Source organism: Vombatus ursinus, unplaced genomic scaffold (genome assembly GCF_900497805.2).
Source record: "Vombatus ursinus unplaced genomic scaffold, bare-nosed wombat genome assembly UNPS02014832.1, whole genome shotgun sequence".
Classification (NCBI taxonomy): Eukaryota; Metazoa; Chordata; class Mammalia; order Diprotodontia; family Vombatidae; genus Vombatus; species Vombatus ursinus.
In genome coordinates this window covers 12,433,371-12,442,103 of record NW_020954610.1, presented here as the reverse complement: position 1 = coordinate 12,442,103, position 8,733 = coordinate 12,433,371, and positions in this window count along the sequence as shown.

Genomic DNA, 8,733 nt, shown 5'->3' with positions numbered 1-8,733 from the left:
GTATGACAATTCTTGGGAGGCACTTTATTATGTCCCCAGTAGATGTCCTTGGAGGACAGCAGATCTCTTTATTATGGGATCATAGAATTTGGAACTGGAAGGAACCTTAGAAGCCATCTAGTCTACCCCCTCGCCTCATTTTACAAATGAGGAAACTAAGGTCCAGATAAGTTAATTGACTTGCCAAAGGTTGCTGAGTTGGGATTCCAACTCATGTCTTCTGGTTCTGAATGCTGTGTTTTTCCCACTCTACTATGATGCTTCCTTGTTGCTTCTATCAGACTGACGAACATAACCCCGTAGTAACTCTCAGCAGGGAATTGCCAACCAGCACTACTCATTTCCTATTCCCCTATTAGCATGTGACCAGTCTACTGAAGGTAGCACTGGATCCATATCACTGCTCTTCGGAGGAAAAGAGGCAGCTTTCTTCTGGGAGGGTCTGCCTCTGTCTCCAAAGGGAAGAGCCTCACACCTGTTAGTTACTTTTGAATGCTTCATAGCTCTTCTTGCCATTTCTGTGCTACATTTGCCTCTTAGAAAAGGTCAGGATTCCCACTTCACCTCTTCAAAATCGTTTTCTCTTTGCTTTCCTCCTTGAAATATTGCTTCTGCTTTTGGAAAAACAGTTCATTTCCCTTGATGAATTGGGTAGCAGAAAGGCATTCCTCCATCTCCCTTCTCCAGGAGGGATACTCAGCAGCACTTCATACATTTATACCTGTTAAGTGGCATGGGAAGAAATACAAATATAGCTCACTCAGCAGGCTACTACAAAATTCCCCTTGCCAAGAAATCCAAGCTCCCAATAGCCATATGAAACAATACTCCAAATCTCTATTAGAGAAATGTAAACCAAAGCAACTCTCAGGTTCTACCTCACACCTTTCAGATTGGCAAAGTTAACAAAAAAGGAAAATGATGAATATTGGAAGGGCTATGGGAAAACATATGGGATTGTTGATGGAGCTGCGAATTGAATCCAGTCATTTTAGAAAACAATCTTGTACTATGCTCCAAAAGTTGCAAAACTGTGCGTACCTTTTACCCACAGATACACCCTAAAGAGATCAGGGAAAGAGGAAAAGGCCCCATATGTACAAAAATATTTATAGCTGCTCTTTTTGTAGGGGCAAAGAACTGGAAACTAATGAAGTCACCATCATTCAGGGAATGGCTTAACAAATTAAGGTATATGAATATAATGAAATACTATTATGTTGCAGGGGCAGCTAGGTGGCACAGTGGATAGAGTACTGGGCCTGGAGTCAGGAAGACCTGAATTCAAATCCAGGCTCAGATATTTACTAGCTGTGTGACCTGGGCAAGTCACTTTACCATGTTTGCCTTAGTCTCCTCATATGTAAAATGAGCTGGAGAAGGAAATGGCAAACCTTTCTGGTATCTTTGCCAAGAAAACCCCAAATGGAGTCATGAAGAGTCAGACATGACTAAAATGACTGAACAGCAGCAACAACATTTTGCTATAAGAAATTATGAAGGATTTGGTTTTGGAGAAATCTAGAAAGACATGTATGCATAGATGCAGAATAAAGTGAACAGAACTAAGAGAACAATGTCTATAACCTTTTAAAGTCAAACAACTTTGAAAGTCTGAAGAATTCTGATCAATGATGCAGTGACCAGCCTTCTGACAGAGAATTGATGGACTTAGGGTGCAGATTGAGATAGGCATTTTTTGGACTCTGCCAATAGGGAAATTAATTTTGCTTGATTTGTTTACAAGGATTTTTTTTTCCAATGGTGGAGGTGAGATAGAAAGGAGAGGAAATAGGTTTTTGCTAATTAAAAAAAAATAAACTAAATCCCCTTGTCTTACATACTTACTTTAGGCAATTTTTTCAGTCCTTTGTCATTCCTGTTGGTAGCTCTCATGGCTAATACTTGTGACAAAGTGCTATGGCATTTCTCTTCCCTCTGTTTAAGGCTCAAATGCTGATTCTTCAGAGTGAGGCTTTATTTATGATAGAATTTGCTTTTTTCATGAAATATGATGTTTTTAAATAGAAATTTGCAGAATCCTGCCACACCTTAATCTCTTTTAATTCTAATACCTTCTCTTCTGTTAATTATTTCTTATTTATCCAGTATCCAACTTGTTTGTACAGATAATTGCTTATTGTCTTTCCCCATTAGATTGTGAGCTCCTCGAGGGGTAAGGGCTGTCTTTTGCCTTTCATTGTATCTTTATTGAGACATTCCGTCTATAACTCCTTTCCTTCAGCATTCCTGTTCCTTTTCTGTTCCATTTACCAATCACTGCTCTGCAGGGAATGACAGGTCTCTGAACTCCATTCCCTGACCCCTCACTATCTCTCAGTTCTGAACGATGGAAAAAAAAGTTCGTGATCAGGACCATTTTGGACTTCTTACATTAATAGGGGGGCATCTCTAGTACATAATTGGCTGGTAAAGTTTGTGGCTTAGAGAATGGGACCTATGCACCCACAGGGAATCTTCATGTTTCTGCATTTATGACAACATTCTATTGATAGAACCCCTATTAAAGCAGACCACCATCCTAGGAAGGAGGTCTGAATATCTGAGGCTGCATTTGAATTCAGGTCTTCCTGACTCCAGGTCCAGTGCTCCATCCATTGTATCAGCTCGTTTGCCTCATGGTAACTGAGACCCCATTTGGAATGATTACAGTTCAATGTTTTTGAGAAAACAAGTTGTTTGTAAAATTATTTTAATTTAATAAGTCACTGGGTACTTTCACTGAGTTTCATTTGAAACATTACTTCAATACCTTTGTCAAGTTTTTCCCCCAATTTTGGAAGACAAGGTTAATTTTCACTGAGCTGAGAAGCAGAATGGCCAGTCTTTTGCTTGCTCTGGTATGGGCTAGACAAGGCAGCTTTCAACTTTTCTACAGTCTAGTTAGAGGGCAAACCACATCCAGAATGCACTACTAAATTTATCAAAACTTCAGAAAGTTAATCATGAGATTGGTTAGACTCTCTTACCATCTTAACTTTCTCATACTCATCATATCATCATTCTGCCTACATAGTATGTCAGACTTAAAGAGAGTATGAGTTCATACAGGAGTAAATTTAAAGGGGGGTAATCATGAGCTGCAACTCAGTTTAAAGTCACTATCTTGAGCATGGAAATTAGCAATGAAATTCTGATGAGCAAATCATACTACTATGAGGGAACAATGTTCCCAATTCCTGGCCACTCTGGGAAAGATGCGAGGGAAATTCCCTGTAGTCCTCTCCCATTGGGTTGTTATTTAACTATTAGAATGTGATGGTGAATGAATTTGACCGGAGATTTGTATCTTTGTTTCAGGAAGTTATCCTTGGAGAAATGGACTCTAGAGAAAGAATACTCCCAGTACAGATTTCTTGGAGGATCATTGCCAGTCCTGGCTTTCAGTACTTTTAAAATTATGGCAGTTAATATTAAAAAAAAATAGAGAGTTCATAAAGCTGTCAAATTTGTTCCAGATGTCTGAGTAAGCAATTTTCCTCTTAGTAGGACAGGTATACATTAAGGCATACAAGGTAAATCTTGTTGTTGTTCTTGTTCAGTCATTTCAGTTGTGTCCAACTCTCTATGATCCCATTTGGGGTTTTCTTGGCAAAGGTACTGGAGTGATTTACCATTTCCAATTCCAGATCATTTTACAGATGAAAAACTGAGGCAAACAGGGTTAAGTGACTTGCCTAGGGTCACACATCTAATAAGTGAGAACAGATGGTCTGTTGCTTTATCCACTGCACCAATTTTATTAGGAAGATGAATAATAATAATAACAATAATGAGAATAACATTTACATAGCTCTCTGTTCACAACAAGCCTGTGAGGGAGGTAATTAAAGTATCATACACAATTTACAGATGAACAAACTGAGGCTCAGAGAGGATAGATGACTTGTTCATAATCACAAAGCTAGTAAATGGTAGGATATGAATTCAATGCTAGATTATTTTGGCTCCAAAACTAGTGCCCTTTTTTATGCCATTTTGCCTGCCCTACAATTGGTAGAAGAATCTTCTTGTTACATATGGAATAGGTAATTTGGAAACTGACTGTAAGATTTTAATATGTATTAGTGTGATGTTGCCTTTCCCAAAATTGCAGTGTTATAAGACTGGATGAGAAAAGGACCTAGCCATAGGAGAATAAATTTTCTGAAATTGAAGTTTCTCATAGATGGAGGATATTAAATCCCAAAAGAAATACTACTGTGAATGGTTAAGGGTCTTTGAACTTGATTTCCCATCTTGCCACATTTTAGGACAGGATTTTAAAATTTTTTTAATTTAAATTAAAAAAAAATTTTTTTTTTTGTAACTGGCAAATATGTTTACTCACATGGGGCGAGGAGAACTATCCATTTGGCCTTGTGACTTGGAGCTCAATGATTCTATTTGTTGAATTGCTAACACCCTGTTGGATGATGTTTAGGAGACTGTAGTTGGACAAATCTTTCTTAAATAGGCTAAAATGTAAAAAAGCAAGTCAAGTTCTTCTAGCAGGAGAACTGAAGAGTAGTCCCTTGACGGAGAGTCAGCCATATTACTGACTGTGGTCTATGATTTGGGAAGATAGATCTGGAAGAGTTAAGAGTCAACTTGAGGGGTTGTCATTAATTGAGAGATTTGGAGGGAAATCATTCTTAGAGACAGAGTGGTCAATGTTGTTGGTTGATAAGGAAAGTTGTTGAATAGGGCTTTCTAGAAAGGACAAGATGTCCAACCAAGAGTTTACTAAGGGGGAAACTGGGATGAAGAATAGGTAAGTCTAGTGGCTGAAAATATAATGAGATGAGTTTCGAGGGCAGGGGGCAAAGAATTAGCGTTTAGCCTAGGAAATATGAGTTCATTTTGTTTTAAATCTGTTTTCAAAGTATCTTAAATCTATACTTGATATCCTCCTGTTTGTCTTTTGGAGGACATGCGAACACATCCATGAGATCCTCTTTCTATATTTTCCTGGCACTCCTTCCTTCATGGAAGATCAGAAGCTATTATGGTAAAGGTATGACACTGATACTCTTTTTTGAGAGTACTTAGGATTTTTGTTAGTCCTTGAGTATCAAAAGAAGTTGGGAGAAATTGTAATTTGAAAAGTGGGATGACCTAACAAGGATATAGTCAGCTTTACCCTAAAGTCACTCTTGGGGAAAATAATCTCAACCCCTAGCCAAGTTCTCCTTATAAATTATGATGACAGAATACTGTTGAAAAGTTATTAAATACTAGAAAAAAATTCAAAGGCCCTCCTTGACTAGAAGTTGACCAGTTTATCTACATTAATGCTAGATGAAGTGTGGTATAGTGACTAGAAAACAAGCTTCAGAGTCAGGAAAGCCTGGGTTCAAGTCCCATTTTTCCTTTGGCACACTCACTATGTAACCCTGAGGAAGTCACTTAACCTCTCAGTGCCCAAGGCAATGCTGAAAGAGTATGAGTTGGTTAGCTATATCTGTGGAGGGAGTTTCCTCACTGAAAGTTCTCTTCACCAATGAAATCACAGCCATGTACACCTATCCTCCCCCCAAAAAAGTCTAGGAGCAAGCCTGTATAAGTGGAATTCTAATAACTTAGGTACTACTTTGCTTCTCTCTAGAAAGCCTTATAGAAATGTTCAAAACTACCTAGTGATTTTCTAAAATTAAACTACTGAAAGGATTGTATTAAGGGATAGATAGAGCTTTACTTGATTATAGATTTTCACATCTTTCTCAGTTTAAGGTTGGAATACATGAATTGTTTGGGAAGTTTGGCTGACGTTAAAAGATTAAGTAAATGCCTAGTAGGTTGGAGACCATGGTTTTTAAATTGTGTATGACCTTGCATAGTCACTAAAAGGTTTTGGATATAAGAAAATGCTTTTCACTAAAAAGCTCTGGAGAGCTACCTTTGAGGTTAGGGCTGGGTTTGGATAATTCTTTGGAAAGGAAATTTTAACCCCAAACTGCTGAATGCCCTTGGGGGAAAGGTAAGAGTTGGGGAAGGTTATTTCAGATGTGGGGCTGCTGACTCCCCCAAAATCACTTAAGCTGACTGGTTGAGAGATCCATGTGGGGCAGATATGCTTAAAAGGACTGCTGCAGAATGAAGGTAAAACACAACTTTAAAGAAGACGCAACAATAAAAAATCAGATGATGTAAAAGGATGACTAAGGTCAAGCAATATACTCCATCTAAACTAAACAGCCGCGAGCAGATACCACTGAAGAGATGGAGTTGTCTTTCCCCATGGGAAGGAGCTTCTTAATAGTCTGGGGGGCAGACGGTGCCATAGAGAATCCTTTGAGCCAGAGGCTGTTGTCTTTGAGCAGTATTTTAGTGATGATAACGTATAGCTCATATTTACATAGTGCTTTATTTATACAATTTACATATAGTTATCCCTTCTACATCGACGGCCTAGGGGCATAATGCCTCTGCATTCTGGAAAATCTGTGTAAAATTTTTTGGCCCTCCCTTCATACCAGAGAAGTTTGAATTATTATGGTATTAAAAGATAAAATATGTTGATATTATAAAATACTATAACATATATTTTATGTATTTCTGAGTTTCTAAACTTTTTCCGTGTTGTCTGTTGGCCTTCACGTGTCATTTGCAGCTTCTACAAAACTCCCCGAAAATTCCCATTTAATTTCTTGTGCCGACCCACTATATATCACAGCCACAATGGGGAAAGTCGTGATGTGGAAGGGATAACTGTAGTGCTTTATTTGTGTAGTGCTTTTCTCACAACAGCCTTGTGGTGTAGGTAGTGGAAGTATTATTATCTCTATTTTACAAATGAAGAAACTGAGGCTCACAAAGGTTAAAAGTGATTGGCTCATGAAACTTACTTTAGAGGAAAGAGACAGACATTGTCAAATTCAGCTGACTTACCCATCAGCTCACTGAAAAATTGAATAGATATTAGAATACCAGCCATCTCAGGCCTGGCAATAAGAATATTATTAACTAAGACCTCAGAGTAAGCTGATTCCTAGAATAAATCTGATTCCTAGAATAACTATAAGGCTTTATTTCAATGGCTTTGATAATGATTTTCCCCTGTTATATTTTGAACATGGTGCTGTGATCCTGAGTTAGTTCCCTGAAGAGAGCTTTAAAACTTGAAATATCATCCAGCAGTATTAGAAATTTCTTATAAGGGACTACTTATTTCCCTAGGTATAGTTTCTTAAGAGTGGAAAGGAGCCTTGGAGACATCATCTTAGATATACACTCAACAGGTAGATCCTACAGCTAGGTTTCATCACTGGCTTATGTCCACTGTGATGTGATCAGTTTCAGCTAAACAATTAAATTTCCTTTTGTCCACAGATATACTCAGACTTGCAGGGCCTCTAACAGGAACTCAGTCTCCCCAGGAGAACACACAGTCTGAACAATCTGCCCTGGGCCCAGACCTAGGTGCGTGGAAACCCAGGGACAACTGCAAAACTCACACAAATGGATAAAAGGGAATTCCCAGATGATTACCAGTAAGGAGAGTTCCCTGGAGGACATGGCTCTAGGTGAATCTCATCCCTGCCAAATGCTGGCATATATATTACAATAACTTCTCCTGATATACCAGAAGAAGGAGTTTAAATCAGTGAATCACCAGTGGAGAAGCTACTGCTTCTATTGAAGTTTGTCCCTGGATCAGTGATTGATTACATGGAAGAAAAGCAGAGAATATAAGTGACACAAACTATATCATGTGTGAGCAGTAATGCATCTCCAGTATACAGCTTCCTCCCTACCTATACAGAGAGCTCTTCTTGCTGCCTTATCGTATGGTGGGAGTGGTTTTAGTTGTCCTTGCACATCTTTCTCCTGCCTTCTATTCTGTGGGGTGTTCCCTTTTTTGGACAGTATTACTTGGTAGGCCTTCTCCTCTGTTTGGTGAATTCTTCCCTGGAACTTCCATTTGATGAATGCTAAGCAAAGCTTGCTGCAAAATTGGCTCAGTTGTCTGAGTAAAGTGAGCAGAACCAGGAGAACATTGTACACACTAACAGCAACATTGTGCAATGACCAACTTTGATAGTCTTAACTCTTCTCAGCAATACAAGGATCTAAGACAATTCCAAAAGACTCATGATGGAAAATGCTCTCCACATCCAGAGAAGGAACTATAGAGTATGAATGCAGATCGAAGCATGCTATTTTCTCTTTTTTTGTTGTTTCTTCTTTCTCATTTTTCCCTTTGGATCTAATTCTTCTTTACAACATGACTAATGTAGAAATATGATTGTACATGTATAGCCTATATCAGATTGCATTCTGTCTTGGGGAGAAGGGAATGGAGGGAGGGAAGAAAATTTAGAACTCAAAATCTTGTGAAAGTGAATGTTGAAAACTAAAAACAATAAATATATATTTTTTAAATCGGCTCAGTCCATGATCCCCAGAGTATTTTTTCCAAAATTAAAATTTATTTTTATTATCAGAAATATATATATTTTCTATTACTAGGGAAAAAAAGACAAACAAATTCTTTGTAACTTCTCTACCTCATCCCCTGCCCTCACACTTTTCTGCTCTTTATGTATTATCTTTTCCCATTTAGGATGTAAGATTTTTAAGGGTGAAGCCTGACTTTATTTTTGCTTGTATTTACATTCCCAGTGCCTAGCATAGCGCCTCACACATAGTTAGTGCTTAGTAAAATTTCTCTCTCTCTCTCTCTTTCTTCTTCTTCTTCTTCTTCTTCTTCTTCTTCTTCTTCTTCTTCTT